Source organism: Homarus americanus, unplaced genomic scaffold (assembly GCF_018991925.1).
Source record: "Homarus americanus isolate GMGI-L3 unplaced genomic scaffold, GMGI_Hamer_2.0 scaffold32929, whole genome shotgun sequence".
In the NCBI taxonomy this organism is placed as follows: Eukaryota; Metazoa; Arthropoda; class Malacostraca; order Decapoda; family Nephropidae; genus Homarus; species Homarus americanus.
This window is the reverse complement of record NW_024737097.1, coordinates 15,923,595-15,942,778: the sequence shown is the minus strand read 5'-3', so window position 1 is coordinate 15,942,778 and position 19,184 is coordinate 15,923,595. Positions and strand designations below refer to the sequence as shown.

At 44.1% G+C, this 19,184-nt stretch overlaps 2 protein-coding genes across 2 annotated transcripts in view; one reads left to right on the top strand and one right to left on the bottom strand.

Annotated features, from left to right (window-relative positions):
* Positions 1-19,184, bottom strand: part of LOC121873246 (protein unc-13 homolog 4B-like) — a 154,079-nt gene that overhangs the window by 116,055 nt on the left and 18,840 nt on the right. The gene's annotated exons all lie outside the window — the stretch shown is intronic.
* The window catches only part of LOC121873247, a 45,423-nt gene that overhangs the window by 20,831 nt on the left and 5,408 nt on the right, over positions 1-19,184 (top strand). The window contains exon 2 of the mRNA XM_042376659.1: positions 315-342. The gene's annotated coding sequence lies outside the window, so the exon portion shown is untranslated. The remainder of the gene's footprint in view (positions 1-314; positions 343-19,184) is intronic.

Sequence of the window (19,184 nt, the reverse complement as noted above, 5' to 3'; positions counted from 1 at the left end):
GTGAAGAATGCAAATGTTTGCTATGTGACCGTGAATGTTTACAATGTGGCTGTGAATGTTCATTACTCCCGACTGTGACGTTATGTTGTGTATATTTACGGGAGATGTAAGATGCTCGTAAGGTCTAACAAATCTGAACTAGACAAACAGATTTTTACCAAATCTCAAATCCGGCTAATGAACACGGGGAACTTTATCTATCTTGTCTAAAATCACTCTGAATTCACTCTCATTGTTATATACTGCATCACTTATCGATTATACCTACAAACGTCACTAAGTTCATCTCTCATACAATATTTTCTTTGTTTCAGGATCAACTTCAGTACAAGACAGCAACAGGTGAGTGCAGACCTGGCTGTATTAATTAGTCATTTTTATGTGAGAACCGCCCCAGGTATGTAAACAACCCCCCCCCCCCTCGACAGTGTTCTCCAAGGGGTGAGTTTACACTGCAAACTGTAACCCTCCATGAGTATAGTATTTACTAGGAAGGTCAACGAGTCCTAACAAGCAGGTGATACATTACTTGGGAGACTCCATGCTTGTTAATTATGAGCGGACGCCGGTGTGCAACCATTCACACTGAAAACATCCCAACAGAGTGGTTCGTGGCAGCGTCATAAAGACAAGCCTGGATTTAACTCTTAATTTATTTTTTTTACTGTATGATCTCAGCCACTTTTAAAGCCTATGTAGAGACCAGATATTTGGTACCAGAATCTTTGGAGGAATTTTAGTGGTAACGAAATCGTCTCGTTTATCCGATGTTAAAAGGTTTCTTGGTATCACATTTCGTCTGGATGATCCGAGGTGGTGGAAACTGTCAACACAGCTCAAGGTTTAAAGAAGATTAACTTAGGAATTTGGTGATTTATTTATATGAATTCCTTGAGTATGAAAACGGGATAAACAGGTTAAAATATCGTCTCCTCATATTAACGAAGATAATATTATACTGTGTTTATACTTTGAGGTGAAGCATCAGATAACTTTATGGGTGTTTGTAAGTACTAGTCTAATTTATTAATTTTGAATTAGAATATGCGATTGAGAGAAAATTTAATAATTCAAACGCATGGATGTAGTTTCATAAATAAGTTTAAATTAATTTGCCATTATGATAGAATGAAAATTGCCCATAAGTTTGCTTTGATTATTCAGCAATTTCTAAGTGTCTAATTTTGATGATTTAGAAGCTCGTAAGCAGCCCAGTGAATAAGACTTTTACTTACTCTGCACCAAAATAATAGAAATTCTACTTGATCAGCCATGATTACGTTTCTGATTTGATGATGATTGGTTGGTTTAGTGAGTGTCAGCGAGACATTGACGTGAGACTCCCACACCACCGCTGAGGCAACACGCTTAACCCCGCCACACTGTCTCCACCACTTCCTCCCACCCCCCACACCCTTGATAATGAACATAGCCGTCACTTGTTGCATGGCCCTCAAAGTCGACTGGTACCTTGATATTTAGATCCACCTAAAGTTATTCTTGATGGATGCTACACTGCACCGTCTTAGCCCCCGGACATATCTGAGAATTACTCTTAATTACCACCCTGTAGCGACGCCTGTGATAACCGACTCCTAAATTGACGAATATAACAACAAATTTATTATTCTGTGTAATCTTCTCTGTTACTACGTTATTATATAACTTGTAAACTAGTGACCTCTCAAACGTTACAGCTCCTCTTGGTCAAGGATTTCTCTTTGTGTGACGTTGACGGTGTAAAAGGAACCCAAATACATGAAATGTGCAGCTGTCAAATTATCTTCAGAGCAGATTCTATGATGTAGTGTTTAGATGAATGTGGATGAGACCAGAGTGTTGTGTTTCATCACTACGTATCGTATCTGTACAACCTAATCCCACCACAGTAGAGCAATATGTCTCGACAGATTTTAGCCTAACCTGACAGCTGACAATAAAGACTCTGAAAAGTATAAATATAATGCACCTGCCCTGTTGGGGGTTTAAAGTGTATTGCAGGTATTCTGACAATGTGGAAAGTGGCCACAAACATGAAGAAATTCCCAGTGTTAAGAGTTGTGTGGCCCGGGGCAGTGTGTGTGTGTACCCCCCGGCGGCTCTGCCCTGGGGCAGTTGAGGAGGGGGTGCCCTTGACGGTAACACTAGCGGTCCGCCCCAACTGTTGTTTCTCACCACCCTGCCCGCCCTCACCCACTCCCTCCCTAGCACCACCCCTCACCTACCCCCTCCCTACCTAGCACCACCCCTCACCCCCTTTACCAAGCACCACCCTTACCCCCACCTCCTTACAAGCACCACCCTCACTCACCCTTACACCTCGCACCACCCCTCACCCCCCTTACAAGCACCACCCCTCACCCCCAAGCACCACCTCACCCCTTACAAGCACCCACCACACCACCCTCACCCCCTCATCCCCAAAGCACCACCCTTACCCCACCTCCCACCCCCACCCCCAAGCACCACCCTCACCCCCAAGCACCAAGCACCACCCTCACCCCCTTACAAGCACCTCACCCCTTACCACCCCTCACCCCCAAGCACGCCCCTCATCCCCTTACAAGCACCACCCCTCGCCCCCCACCTTCACACCACCCCTGCCCCTTCAAGCACCACCCCTCAACCCTGTGTTTACCAGCTTCTATTTACTAGCCATACTAACACTGCCCGCCAACACCTGCCTCCCCACACCCACATAAACCCGCCTTCACGCCTCCCACGCCCACATAAACCCGCCTTCACGCCTCCCCACGCCCACATAAACCCGCCTTCACGCCTCCCACGCCCATAAACCCGCCTTCACGCTCCCCACGCCCACATAAACCCGCCTTCACGCCTCCCACACCCATAAACCTGCCTTCACGCCTCCCACACCCACATAAACCTTTCACGCCTCCCCACGCCCATAAACCCGCCTTCACCTCCCCACGCCCACATAAACCCGCCTTCACGCCTCCCACCCACACACCCACATAACCTGCCTTCACGCCTCCCCACACCCACCCCACCCCCCACACCCACATAAACCTGCCTTCACGCCTCCCCACACCCACATAAACCTGTCTTCACGCCTCTTGTCTTCACGCCTCCCCACACCCACATAAACCCGCCTTCACACACACACCTGTTCTCTTGATCATAACCTACAATATCAACCCCCACCTTTATATCTGACCTACCCACACCACCTTCACTAGCTCCAACACTTCACCCACCAAACCAAATAGCTATACCTGTACAGACATCTACTACCACCTACACCCCGACCTACCACTACCACCTACACCCCCACCACTACCACCTACACCTACCAGTACTAACACCCCCACCATTACCACCTACACCTACCACTACCCCCACCATTACCACCTACACCTACCAACACCAAGCTGTCTTGCTCACTTCCGCCCAACCCACAACCCCAGGCAGGCAACGACCAATTATAGCTCACTCCCTTGATTACAATGTCTGATTTAGACCCCCGGGTTACGTGTGATTTAGACCCCCGGGTTACGTGTGATTTAGACCCCCGGGTTACGTGTGATTTAGACCCCGGGTTTGTGGTTTAGACCTTACGTGATTTGACCCGGGTTGCCTGTGATTTAGACCCCGGGTTACGTGTGATTTATTTAGTGTGATTTAGACCCCGGGTTACGTGATTTATTTTACGTGGGATTTAGACCCCCGGGTTACGTGGGATTTAGACCCCGGGTTGCCTGTGATTTAGACCCCCGGGTTACGTGTGATTTAGACCCCCGGGTTACGTGTGATTTAGATCCCCGGGTTACCTGTGATTTAGACCCCCCGGGTTACCTGTGATTTAGACCCCCGGGTTTCCTGTGATTTGAGCTTTAACATCCGTGTGATTTGAGCTTTAACATCCGTGTGATTTGAGCCCGGATTTTCCTGTGATCCGAACTAAGATCCACGTGTAATCGGAGCCTGGATTTCCGTGACAGTCGCCCGGATATCCGTGTGATTGGAACTCAGGTTGCCTTGCCTCGTAACAGCAGTCATGATATTGTCGTGAATGGAGCGATATTTTCCGAGTAATGAGAGCATGGGTTTCCGCTTTATGGAATTGTGTTTCGTGTTTATCGCCAACTTCTCGTGCGGCTGAAGATCTGCGTCTGTCTCATCGGGGCAGTTGGTGGAAATGAGTGATTTATCGAACGTTTGTCAATTTCGCGCATTGGAGAAACAAAAACTGACGACCCCGTAGGCAGGGTTCCCCAAGAGGAGCTCCAGGATTCGAAACATTCAGACATATCAATACTGTTTACTTCATAAGTGTATTTTTCTGACTACATAAACTGTTTCAATTTCATTCTATTTCACCTCACAGTGTCCATAAATGAGAATAGTAGATCATAATACCTCACTAGTCGGGAATCGAACCCTGGACCTCTAATGTCGTTGTTCACCTAACCTAACCTACAGCCAAGCCAATACCGCATTTCACATTCATTCATTCAAACTTTGCACTTTCATCATACTAGTTATACATTACATAAGAACATAAGAAAATAAGGAGTCTGCAATAGGCCGGTTGGCCTGTGCATGGCAGATCCTGTCGAGAGTTACTACCACTCTCTATCATCCATGAATCTATCCAGCCTCCTTTTGAAACTTTCCAGAGTTCCAGCACTTACTACAAAGTTGGTAAGCTTGTTCCGCTCGTCCACCACCCTATTTGTGAACCAGTTTCTTCCTATCTCCCTCCTAAACCTAAACTTATCCAACTTGAATCCGTTGCTCCGAGTCCTATCTCGCTCGGATATTATAAGAACTTTATCTATATCGCCTTTATTGATTCCTTTCACCCACTTAAATACTTCTATCATATCTCCCCGCACTCTTCGTCTTTCCAGGGAATGCAAGTTAAGTTTCTTTAACCTATCCTGATATGAAAGGTTTCTAAATCCCGGAATCATTTTCGTCATTCTTCGCTGCACCGACTCTAGTGAATTGATATACATTCTATAATAAGGGCACCAGAACTGAACCGCATAATCGAGGTGCGGCCTGACGAGCGCAAGATATAGTTGCAATAAGACCTCTGCACTCGTATTACTTACACTTCTAGATATAAAACCCAATACTCCGTTTGCCTTGTTTCGAACATTAACGCACTGTTTTCTAGGCCGTAGGTCCGGGCTTACAAGTACCCCTAGGTCTCTTTCACAAGTCGACTTCTCTAGGTTGATGTTGTTAAGGCTGTATACATTATAAGTATTTGTTCTTCCAATATTAAGTACGCTGCACTTGCTGGTGTTGAATTTCATTTGCCATTTTTCAGACCACCCCTGCAGTTTATTTAGATCCTCCTGTAATGCATTTGCATCCTGCCCTGAATTAATTTGCCGCCCTATTTTGGTGTCATCCGCAAACTTGCTTATGTCACTGCTGATCCCAGTATCTAGATCGTTTATTTAGATTATGAACAAGAGTAGGCCTAGTACTGACCCCTGGGGAACCCCACTGGTTACACGGCCCCACACAGATTTAACACCATCTACGCTGACCCTCTGCGTTCTATCGGTGACCCGTGATTTTATCCAATTTAAAACTTTCCCCTCGATACCATGAGCCTTAATTTTTCTCAGAAGCCTCTGATGCGGTACTCTGTCAAATGCTTTGCTAAAGTCTAAGTAAATAACATCGTAATTTTCGTCATTATCTACTACCTCGAAGACTTTCCTAGAAAACGTCAGCAGATTTGTTAGACAAGATTTTCCCATTGTAAACCCATGTTGCGAGTCGTAGATTAATTTGCTTTTCTCTAGATGCGATCGGATGCTATCTGCTATAATTGATTCTAGAAATTTCCCCACTACTGACGTCAAACTGATCGGCCGGTAATTTGACGCTGATGCTCTGTCTCCCTTTTTGAATATGGGTACTACATTTGCCTGTTTCCACAAGTCTGGCACAACTCCCGTGTCTAATGATTTTGTAAATAAATTTACAAGGGGTCCGCTAATCTGTCCCCTACACTCTTTCAAGACTCGAGGGAAAATTTCGTCCGGCCCTGGGGATTTTGTCTTCTTTAGTTTATTTATCCTCTTAAGAACATCCTCTTTTCTGATAGTGATATTCTTTAATTTCTCTTCTTCCTTTCCCCTAAATATCAGTTCCATCTCTGGAATTTCCTCGCGAATTTCTTCTGTGAAAACTGATAAGTAGTAGTTGTTCAATGCTTTGCTTATTTCTTCACTGCCATTTATCACTTCTCCCCTCCCTGACTTTAAAGGCCCAACGTTGTCCTTGACTTTTGTTCTATATACCTGGAAAAATCCCTTGGGATTCGCCTTGGATTCTCTTGCTATTTTGACTTCATAGTCTCTCTTTGCTTTCCTTACATTTTTCTTAACATTCCTAGATAGTTCATTATACCTATTTCTGAGCTGCTCCTTCCCTCCCTTTAATTTCTTATAAATTCCTTTCTTGGATGAAAGACAAGATGAATTAAATCAAGCCATAAATTAAACGTTCCATATATATATGAATTTGTTGTCACACTGTCCTGGTTCAGCTCACGGATGGTTCTGGTAATTTTAGAGTAAACAGTGAAGCGATATAAAGAGTTGTGTTCTATATGAAGGTTAAGTATACGCTCTGTTTACCGTGTATGTTGAGGTTATGGGGAAGTGTGAGTTCTTGTGGGTTAGTGTATGTGTTGTGTGTGTATGTTCTCTAGTTCTACTTTGCTTACTACCCATTTCTTACACCATTTTCCTTTCCCCATTTTCCCCGTGTTTGTTTCCTCTGATCCGCCACAAGAGCAGAACAGGAGAGAAGATAACACATGAATAGATTGACAATAAGAAATGGGAAGTCATCGTAACTGCTGTAAATATTTATATCACTACCTGGGGTCCTTAGGGGTGAAGGTACCATCTCAGCCAAGGTTCTCACCACGATAAACCTAAGCAAAGTTAACCCTGTCACCATCATCACCACTATCCGCCATGTCAACCACACCATTACCGCCAGTCTGGTTGGTCTCTGGTCCCCTACACTAGCTAGTTGTCACGTGTGAACCTGTCGGGGTAAAGGCAGGGTCACGAGGGGTCACACTGGTGGTAAAGGTCAGGTCATGGCGGAGGGATGTAGGGCAAGGGAGTGGGGGTGGGACCCTTGGGGTAACCTTTCCCCAGGGGTGGAGGAGGAGATTACCCCCACGGGAAATGCCTTTAAGGACTGAAGGAGGAAGGATGGAGATGGTAGAAAAGGGTAGGAAGCAGGGTGACCGAAAAGGCTGAGGGTTATTTCGGTTTACAGTTCAGTGTTGTCAGTATATTTTGATATAATAATAGAGTACTGTATCTACCTACAGCCCTCGGGACAACGATTTAATCTTAGACGTTATAATCTGCCAGGTTCACTAAGTGTTCCGCCATCCGCACCTCAGGGCCCAACACAACTGGTTGTTACTGTCGACCCAACAAGATATCACATGGCCGCTGGAGAAGTACTAACACTGCTTGACGAATACAAAAATAATGTCGATGCAACAATGAAGTGATTTATCTAAATAATAAGTGGCGTGTTGCTCACATTGTCTTGTATCGTAAATCATGACACAATAAAAGGCCATGAAGCTATCCATGAGTTGTGTTACTCTACAGGTCACACCACAAGCGTCATTACTTATTTGTGAATACCTGAGAATAAATAGTATTTTTACTCTTCGTTTCTTTGATCATATATAATGATTCTAATTCATTCAGTGCCTGTCTCCCACGGCAAATGTTCACCACAAGAACAGGGGGTCAGGTCAGGTTAGGTTGAGGCCAGGCACAGGTTGGCACACACTGGCCCAAGGTAAAACACGCTACTTAAGGTTCACAGGTCAACCGTTTACAGTGTGTGTTTATGTCCTGTTTATAATATACAACAGTGTTTACCAGGAAGACGAGATAATGTTCCATTTTTTAATAATAAATTTGAGAAGATACGAACATAAAGACTCAACTTAGTACGTATAGGAAACGTGGAGGAATTAATGTGGAAGTTAAAGAATCATTTTGTAGTGTGTGTGTGTGTGTCTACTTCCTCTCGGTGTTTTCCTGTCTCGTCACTTCCTATGCTTGTTTTGCACCACTTTCGTTTACTATTTTTCTCCCTTCTTGAGATCTCTATAACCCACTTTACACAAGGAGTCGATGTTACTATACTCACACATTCAATAACCAGTATATGAGACGGTTATCTTCATGTTTTTGTTGTTTATCCTTATCTTGTCCCAACCCTAGCCAGGAAATTTACTGTTGCTGGAAAGGAAGTTGACGTAAGCTTCGGGATGGTGGTGACGCAAGATTTAATGACGGTGGAGGTGAGGATAGGAGGTGGCTGGGTAGAGGAGGGTGGATATGGATAGAAATTAGGATAAGTGGATAACATAAGAACATAAGGAGTCTGCAATAGGCCGGTTGGACTGTGCATGGCAGCTCCTGTCGAGAGTTACTACCACTCTCTATCATCCATGAATCTATCTAGCCTCCTTTTGGAACTTTCCAGCGTTCCAGCACTGACTACAAAGTTGCTAAGCTTGTTCCACTCGTCCACCACCCTATTTGTGAAACAGTTCCTTCTTATCTCCCTCCTAAACCTAAAATTATCCAACTTAAATCCGTTGCTCCGACGGGATAGGTATTGGTGGAGGTAAATGGCGGCGAGGGCGGGTAGGTTGAGGGCGGCACTGGGTGTATAATTACCACCATTCCCATAGCCCCATGTGTTGGCCTCTGCTCCTCCCCCAACAGCGGAAACACTGCGGGGGTTCAACTCCTGGTTCACAAAGATTCGTAAGGCTATAAAAAAAATTCCCCAAACTGGAGAAAATGAGAATGCCTCCAGCTTTTGCGGTCTCGGTACAATGCCATCGTCATTTCGGCCACAATTTTCATCGTCACTTTTGTAGGTCAAGTTGTATAGTTTGTTTATCAGTTCAGGGGTTAAATATTTTACGTAAAGCGTCTGAAAATCTGGGAACGGGATTAGGTGTTGGGTTGCCCACTCTTGATATGTGGTTGTGACGTGTTGACTTTGTTCTGACAGAGGTTGTGTGATGTTGAGGGGAACAGCGATGTTGACAGGGGTGATGTTATGATGTTGAAAAACGCTATTGACGGGGGGCTGTATGATATTGACAAGGGGTGTGTGATGTTGATGAGGCAGCCTTCCTCCTCATTCATTGTCTCAACTCGTTCTGTTTTCTTGTAATTTTTTTTTTTTTGGTCCTTGTCACCGAAGCTGTTTTTCCTCCTCTTGGTGTTATTGTCTGGTGTCCGGAGTTTGTTTACCGTCACTTGTATTCGTTTATCCTTTGTCGCTTCGTCTTTTTTTCCACCATTTTTTTTTACGTTTTCCTCCCACTCGTTTAAGGGTCGACGGCACCCCTACATAGTTACCCCTTCCACCTAACCTAACCTATAGCATTACCTCTTCCATATTTAGAAGGAAGGGGGGTACAGTATTCCTAAACTACGACCCCCTTCTACCTTACGTACACACAAGAACGTGGTACCCCGTGTGACCCCGACCTTTCTATTCTCCCTAACACCGATACCTATCACAGGCTTCTATAGTAAAGCTTAATAATGTATAGTAAAGGGGTTATTAAAGCTTAATTTTATAGTTAAGTGATAAAGCGTAAAAATATATAATACAGTAATAATTCAAGCTTATCATTATATCTATTAAGAGCGTGAAGATCAACCATATATAGTTATAATATAAACGTGAAGACTAACATCATATATTAAAGTGAGAGTGAAGAAGCTAAACAATATATCATCATAAACATTAACCGTGACTTGTGGGAGTTAAATTTGTTGAAATCTAATTAACCTCGAGTAAGTAGTTCCAGCAGGGAGCTATTTACCCCCGGGCGTCTGAGTGCGGGGATAACATAAATTAATCCTCACTCCTTGTTACACAGATTAATTAAGACGTAAATTATTTGTTTAAAGAAAATTATATATTTACACCAAAACCCCAATTGAATGTAATGGGTTAAATATTGTTATTATAATTAACATGAAACGTAGTAAGAATTATATTCATGAAAACCGTAATTAAATAAACCCGGTAATTGATTATATATAAATATTTTAGTAAATATAACAACGTGCGTAGAATAATATCTCGTATAATCATAAAAAACGTAATTAAATAGGATGGATTAATTACAGCCATTACATTGAATATAATAACAATGACGATGAGTAAATTTACATAACTATAAACATATTTCAATATAAATCACGAGTTTATATTTATGAAATGAAAATCAACTTGGAACTGTGCTTTATAACCCCCACCAGCCACTCGTATACACCCTGGGGCGGACCTCGACTTATGACTGACATTCTGACAGTCAAGAAATCGGTTGGCTGGTTCTCCACAATAGAACCTTCACGGTGTCTCCATAACACAAGTAGGGCGGAGACGTGTACACCCTGGGGGGACACTGGTTAGGTTATGCTAGGGTAGGGTTGTGGGTGTTAGGTCAGGTCATGTAGGGTTAGGATCAGCTTGGGTTAAGGAAGGTTTGATTACGGTAAGTTTTTAGAAGTTTAAGAGGTTAGGTTTAGGTAAGTATGGTGTAGTGTAAGAGGTTAGGTTGAGTTAGATTCAGGTTAGGTTAGTTATAGATGTTGGGTGAAAGGCAAGATTTGGTTGGGTTAGGTTAGTTTAAAGGAAGGTAGATTAAGGTAAAAGATATTAGGTAAGGCTAAGTCGAGGCCTGGGTAATGTTAGGTAAAATTATCGTTTCCCTAAAAAAATAATAACACCCTAAACAAATTATAAATACACTACAACATCAGTGGGTAACAAAAGAAAGAAATACATCAACAAATGAGTATAACAAAAGCTAAAAGGATTCACTGGAAACCCAACTAACACAATCAATTTAACGAAAGGTAACAAATGCACTCGAAGGATATAACAAAAGCCAACAAATACATTAAAGAGCATAACGAAAAGCCAACAAGAGTGGATAACAAACCCTCGACTTGAGTTGGTTGACCATCACTGAGGCCAAGGTGACTGAGTGAGGCTCAAGTAAACACGACCTTAACGTCACCTGCACCCACCCACCACCTGTTAGACCCTCACTCCCAGAATCAACTTCAAATGAACTCTCCTCTCTTTAGATATTAATGAACATAAAATCTTATTAAATATTCAGGAAAACTTGTATTAGTATTCTCTCGTGTCGGTGTTCGAGGGAGGTGTTCTAGCTAAGGAGGTCTGGGGTAGTGGTACTGGTCACGCAGCCAATCAGGAGTGTGTCCGAGGGGAGGCGACGGCGCGGCGGTCCTTTTAAATGAATTTGACGCTTGACGGAAAAGATTTCGTTCTGTCCACTGGCTCTGAGAAACACCACATGTTGTGACGAAATACTACACTCCCCTCCTCCCTCCCACCGTGGCTGTGTCGAAATTAACAAGGATTAACAAAAAAAGGAAAAGAAATAGAGAATGAATGAAGTGGAGATTTGTGAGGAGCGTGTGTAGTGAGCGGCGTATTGTTGGTGGTCTTGTGGAAGATAAACTGTACTCCATTCAAACTGCGGAGAGAGAGAGAGAGAGAGAGAGAGAGAGCGCGCGCGCGCGCTACCTACCTTAAGGCGAGATGAATAAAATAAACAGATAATAAAACCATAGCCATAATAGGTACCTTGAGGCTGTTGTGTGGATGAACGTATGTATTACCCGGGTCGTCAACAACCACAAGAGTCCCGGTAAACAGCCTCGTTAGCCAATGTTTTATTAACCTCGGGTGATGGGCGTCGTTAGTCACCCTCTCTCACAACTGTCGTCATTCACCATTTCTATCTTTATCATTCCTACCGGCACTCATCATTCCCAGTATTATCATTCACTAATATTATCAGTCACCATTCCTATTATCATCATTGTCACCATTATTGTTGTTATTATCAATGTCATCACCACCACCGCTGCCACTATCATCACCATCATCACTACCAACACCATCATTACCATGTAGTTTCCCGGTGCCACCCACTTTCACCACACCACAATCCCCTGTACACACGGCCTCAACTTCCCAACACTTGTAAGACTAATGTATCTCTTCAAGATTATACGTATGATGGCTCGAGAAATTTATTGTCTCTTCTATCTTATGTAAACATGAAAGACACACACACACACATGTCCTCTCACGTGTATACATAAAGCGCACACAGACAATCCTCAGCATTAACGTATACATCCCTTTACACATGTATACACTGTCAGAAACACAAACACACACACACACATACTGCAGCAGGGAACTACTGCACCACCCTCGTCATCGCCACCTCCTGCCACCGGCAGCCCCCCGCCCACCTCGCGCAGTCCGCCACTACAACAAAATACAGCCCATAAGAGCCCACACCGATAGATATAAGAACAGCACCATCCCATCTATTGTTAAAATAATAAACAACTCCTGATTTATGTACTGTACAGCCCTGTAAATGTATTCACTGCATATTATATCATTATGTCTAAATCAAATGTAAGTGTATATTTTCAGCCACCGGCTGCAACTCTATTAATAAACCGTTTATTATTATTATTATTATTATTATTACACAACAGCTGTCTGGCCTGTGTATGAGTGGAGGTTTCATTGCATTTATGAACATACCCACGTTCCACCTAAATTAATTTGTGTTTGCTCCACCATACATACACTCTATCTAAAAGGATCACACCTTATACTCAACACTGGAAAAAGTCTTAACAGTCATTAGGATTTTTTTCTTGCTCGTCTATTAAGACTTGTCATAGAGAAAAAGCCGCTGTGTTTATGGAATATACCCTAACGACAAAGCCCCTTTATCAGTTTTTCCTATTTAGGTGTAGATAATAATAAGAACGCAAGAATGGTGGGAACTGCAGCGGTCCTATTGGCCCATACTGGGCAGTCCCGTTTACACCCAACCCCTATTGCTCATATAAGCATCCAACCTATGTTTGAAGCTATCCAGCGTATTCTAGTTAATGATGATATTTGGTAACTTGTTCTTGCAAGGCCTCTCATTTCCACCCGCACATCATTTATTACCGCTCCACCGCTTTCCCACGGATCTTTGTCTTTCCCTCTTCATTCTTCCTCTCCCCTGTACACTCCTTTCACGTCCGGAGCTGGAGAAAAAAAGACCGGTTTACCAACAATGGCTGTCGTCCCCCTCGTCTTTGCTGTTAATCCGGATCTTGCTGGGGTTAATCCCTCCCCACAATCCGGTTGAGCCGAGCAACTGAGCGCCGTGTGCGGTCGAGGAACACCCTGGCCTATGTAACCGTATCTGCCCTTACCTACACCCCAGCTCCTGTCCCTAACTAACCCTTCTTTCCTACCTCTTCCTCCCCTCCACTTTCCCTATTCCCTTCCTCCCCACCCCTTCCTTTTATCCCTTCGGCCCCACTCCTGCCCCTAACCCTTCCTCCCCACCTCTTTCCCTTACCCCTTCCTCCCCACAACCCCCACCACTCCCATCTCCCCATTGGAACTTTGAGGTATGCATGACACATGCCACACCCAGCCAGACCATCAAGAACTTTTCGCCCTTAAGAAATGAGCCATCTCTCCCATCCACCCCTTACTAACACACTTACGAACTTGACCATCTCTCACCCATCACATTAGAACTTTAGCACTTGGATACTTAAATACTTACAAAAAAGTTTAATTTCGGTGAGTGAACGTAACCTCCTTTTTTTAAATGAACCGTTGCCTCAGGACGTGGAACTGATAAAAAAGTTGAGTGGAAATTGTTAAATATCGTTTCCTTCTAATGAGAACTTTAGAAGTCTCCTTTTTTATACAGAGAGAACTGATTTACGGACTTTGGCTGTATAGTAATTAAGTTTTGTCAGGGTGCGAGAGTTGTGTGAACTGTTGCGTGGGAAGTGAGTGGACGAGAAAAACTGTGGACTGAACGTAAGAGGACGGGGGATAACTGCATTTTCTACCACGTACATTGAGGACGGGAAAACTGAGCCTACCATGTACTAAAGCTTAACACATACTGACCCAAACAGCAAGGGTTCTGAGCTTAAACCCTAACCTAACCAAAGTGAACTTAACACGTACTGACATAAAGAGCAGAGATTCTAACCGAGCTTAACACCAAATCTAACCAGGAACTGAGTCGACAGTGCGGCGGGAAGCGAGTGAGTTTTAGCGACTGGGGAAATAACGGACACGGAAAATGGGCGAATAAAAACCATATACCGGTTCAGTCAGTCTGGCCCTGGTGAACAACTGGTCCCCAAACTGGGGTAGTGCAGTGATAGGGCTATAATCCTCTCTCTTTCTCCTTACCCCCTTCTTTCGCTCCTTTTTACCTTCTCCCCTTTCTCTACCTTTTCCCTCTCCTCTTACCCTCACTCCACCTCCTCCCCTCCTCCACCCCTTCCCTCACACTCTCCTCAACTGTCTCACTCCCAAGCGTATCAATTTCCCGTCAACCCAACAGAAGTGCTTGAGTGTGACGGCTGGCCTGAGTTCATGAGAAGGGAAACTAAGGCAACGACTCCTGGGATCTCATGAAGAATAGATTAAAAACATAACGTAACATAACGTAACATAACGTAATCTAACATAACATAATGTAACTTAACCTAGCATAACTTAACGTAACCTAACCAAACAGCATAACATAACGTAACATAAGATAAATATCTCTTGTCATTAATAACTCTTAGGGGAATACACAGTAACTCTTGAGTTCACGAATTAGTGTTACTGAAATGCACAGTAACTCTTCCACACACTTAATTAATCAATCTTATCGGAATGGACAAAAACTTAATCCAACCTTTCTATTATACCTAAATCTGTTTGTAATGATGATACTGAATCAACTTTCTGAACCAGATTTAATAGTGTCTTTTAAGGTTTGTGAACAGGGTAGCCTCTTGTCCTAGTTTCCCTGGCCTGAGAACTCCGTAAAAGTTAAGAGTGACTAAGAGATGTTATGAGGCCGCGGGTGTAATTTGGTTTATGATTAAGGAACAGTTATAACCTTTCCACACCTTTAATACACAGTCATTGAGTGACCCTTTAAGAAGGCTTTCCCTCCCCACAGGGTCAACACCACATGTCCCTCTTGCCCGCAGTCGTGCACATACCCCGAGGTGGTGTCGGTGTTGAACATAAACAAAAACCTATAATTGCAACGGTTGGGAGAGCTGCGGGCTCATGGCGGCCAAGCCAGTAAGGGCGAAATGAAGGTGTAGCTTAGGGGCGTGTCGACGTAAGAGACGGTGTGGCTGAGCGTTGTGTCGACACAATCCATTCAAACACTGTCAGGGTAGTGAGGAGGCTCGGCACGTCCCGTCGACTGGTCCGAGTTTCACGGTCTTCACAACTTGAGACTTTAGTTATAACTCTGGCTGAGGAATGTTGCTATAAACGTCTAGTAATTTTATTCCTCGAGTAAAATAGTGACTTAATATAGAATCTTTTAGGATTTCTAATATACTCACACGTATGGGACTTGTGTGAAGTAAGAATATGCTGGATGTATACACGTGACATCAGTGTTCATTGCTTAAGCCTTTCCAAATTGCTTCCGCCCACACAGGAGGACCAGCCCTCGCCACCTCTTTACTTACTGTGTATGGTACGATGATTTTGCTGGCCAGTTTATATTATTTATTTTTATTATTACCGTAGATTAACGAGACAAAACCATAATTACCTACATACTGTTTCCCACGAATAAAATGTTACAAGCGGCCAACACGAGAAATAGAATGGTCTACAGAAGTGAATGACGGTCCCATAACCTGGTCAGGTGAGGTGGTGCTGTCATATAAGGTGGACGTCCTCAGGTCCTATTCCCAGGGGTTGGATTATCCCCCAACCGGTAACCAGTTATCAGGTGTATTCGTTGGTCAGATATACACACATGACTGCAGGGTCCCTCAGTTGGGTCATCTCTAACTGTGGTTTACTTTTTACGTCGAATGATTCTTCTTTGCACACATGTACAGACGACCTACCGGTAATACAATTGACAACTGGACATTCACTCTTATAAAGTATGAACTGTCACGTGGTAAAATTCAGACACACATACTCACGCACTACAATTGGGGATGCATACAAAAATAAAGAGGTAGTAGAGAGAAAATGAGATATAGCGAGACGGGGGAGAAAGACAGTCCAGCGGGAGTGAGGCGTGACGGGCCTGCTGAGGGCGACTGGGAGGGCTCCACCACCGTCCCGTTTGACTTTCACCCCTCCCAAGGTCGTGGACGCCTTCCTCGCTCACACAGCTGACCCTGCCCTCTTGTGCCCAAACCACCGCTCTGCCCTGCCCTCTTGTGCCCAAACCACCGCTCTGCCCTGCCCTCCTGTGCCCAAACCACCGCTCTGCCCTGCCCTCCTGTGCCCAAACTACCGCGTTGCCCTGCTCCCTGCCATTACCACCACCTGCCCTTCTGTGCCCAACGCACCGCTCTGCTTAATATTGGAAGAACAAATACTGTCAATGTATACAGCCTTAACAACATCAACCTAGAGAAGTCGACTTGTGAAAGAGACTTAAGGGTACTTGTAAGCCCGGACCTACGGCCTAGAAAACAGTGCGCTAATGCTTGCCTTATTTCGAACATTAACGCACAGAGTATTAGGTTTTATATCTAGAAGTGTAAGCAATAAGAGTGCAGAGGTCATATTGCAACTATATCTTGCATTAATCAGACCGCACCTCGATTATGCTGTTCAGTTCTGGTGCCCTTATTATAGAATGGATATCAATTCACTGGAGTCGGTGCAGCGAAGAATGACGAAAATGATTCCGGGATTTAGAAATCTTCCATATCAAGATAGATTAAAGAAATTAAACTTGCATTCCCTAGAAAGACGAAGAGTGCGGGGAGATATGATAGAAGTATTTAAGTGGGTGAAAGGAATCAATACAGGAGATATAGATAAAGTTCTTATAATATCCTCATATCTCGTGGTCAGCGTCACCTGGTAAGGGTCAACTTCTGCGGTCACATTCTGTGAGGTCATTGTGGTCAGGTCACCTGGTAAAGTAGGGTCAACCTCTGCGGTCACATTTTGTGAGGTCACGTTATTTACACCCTCTCGTAATTCATCCCTAAATATAACACTCCTTTCCTTAGCTGTCTTCTCAACTCTTCGGAAGTCTGTGACTTTAATGCAATTTGCTTTCCGACTGACATTAGGGTAAGTCTTAACACTGCCCTGCCCTCTTCCCTCTACTACTACTCCTCCCCCTACCACCTTCTCTTGTCACTGCTGAGATCATCCTACTCCTAAAAGTAACCTGATCTGCTCGGCGCTCCCTTGACCTTGCCATGACCACCACCAATGATTCTCTTGTCCTCTGCCGCCACTACCAACACCACTCATGCCTAACCTAACCTAACCAATGCTTATCTTGTCCTCTTCTTGACCACCGCCACCACCACCACCACCACTAAGGCCTAACCTAACCTTACACCTCCCTATGGCCTATGAGACGTGACACATGGGATACTGCTAGGAAGTCAGGGATAGTGGATACCGTCATCACTGTCACAAGAGGAAATACTGAGTCACAATTCATATTAAAAGTATTTAAGACAAAATGCTTGGTGGCATGACATGATGTAACAAACCGGTACTTGTTTTATCAGTGTTGTTAAATGTGTAATTTGTATTGTTTTTTATGATGATAATTCTGTAAAGTATATGTTAAGAAATTTTATAACCAAGGAAAACTGGTATTCGTGTTAAGAACTTGTATACTCTGGGATATTTCCGCAACTCTCCCTCCCACGATGTAGCCTATGCGGGTCACGTGAAGATTAGACACCCCACCTCATGTTTAGAACGATGAGATATATTGGGTCAGGCTGCAGGTAAGTTAGTTTAATTAAGCAAATTAAATTATGCTTGACTAGTTCAGACGAGATAAAGACTAGCTTAGATTTGGTCAGACTTCGTTGACTTAGGTTAAACTAGGTCAGTATTCCACGATTTGGTCTGAGGTGTAGCCAGACGGAGGCCCAGAGTAAACAAGGTGAGGTGAGGTAAGCAGGTTCTTGCCCGTGAGTATTAATGGTCTCAGGAACAAAGGACAGCGTAAAAAACGGTGGCCGTAATTACTGGGGACAGGAGGAGGGAGAGGGAGGTGGGGGGCGATAGTTACCCTACCCCGAGAAGTGATCTATAGGTGTGTGTTTCCCTCTAAGGAACACCAATACGTACCGGACTCCAGGCTGGAAGAATCAGAGTACAACAAACGCTTCCCGCCAAAATCTGAGATAATAACGCTTGTACACGCGCGCGTTAATGTAACACCTTCCCGGACGACGGAAATTTGTGTACAGTGAATCTCCCGCCAAAATGTGCCGGGAGGTTTGAATGGTAAAAATTGTGGGCTCGAGCCGGGCGTAATTACCGGGATCATTGGGACATCCTCTGGGGAGTGGGGGGTTAGCCTTGACTGGGTGCTGTACTGGGGTTTGTGTCGGCGGTGAAGGGAGGTGGGTCGGCGTATATTGTGGTGGGTCGGCGTATATTGTGGTGGGTGGCTGAGCTCACGACTTGGCCCCGGACGAGTGAGGTGGGTCAGCTCAAGCAAGAAAGCATGCCAAGGTTCCGCGCGAGTTTTCCTAAGTTTAGATACGTGAGGTTAGGTGGAGTTAATGTATATGAATGTGAATGTATACATATTGATTATTAAATAAATCTGCATATGTGTAAAAACTGTGAAGTAAGACGGCTAAGAACAACTCATTACACCCACAAATTTGAAGATCTTGATGAGACACAACAGGTACTGGACAGACCAAGTTAAAGCAGTCTTTGACACTTGTCTCGATAACAGTTCAAAGAAATCCTACACTGGCAAACGAGAGAGTCAGTCACGAAGCAGACGATCCTCCTAAGTTGTCGCCAGGGATCTATATACAGTATACTCACTGAAGGTCACCGGATGAGGCGCACAAAGGAGTCGCCAATCATTTTTGTAACAATTCCCACCTCTTCTGCATCTCATTATCCCAGTCTTAATGTTACTGCCAGACCGTGTACAGGTGTGTGTCCGTTGAGGATCTTTGTACATACATCCGATGCCACTTACAGAAGCGCAGGAAGTGGTTGTTGGCGTATAATTACTGGAGGCA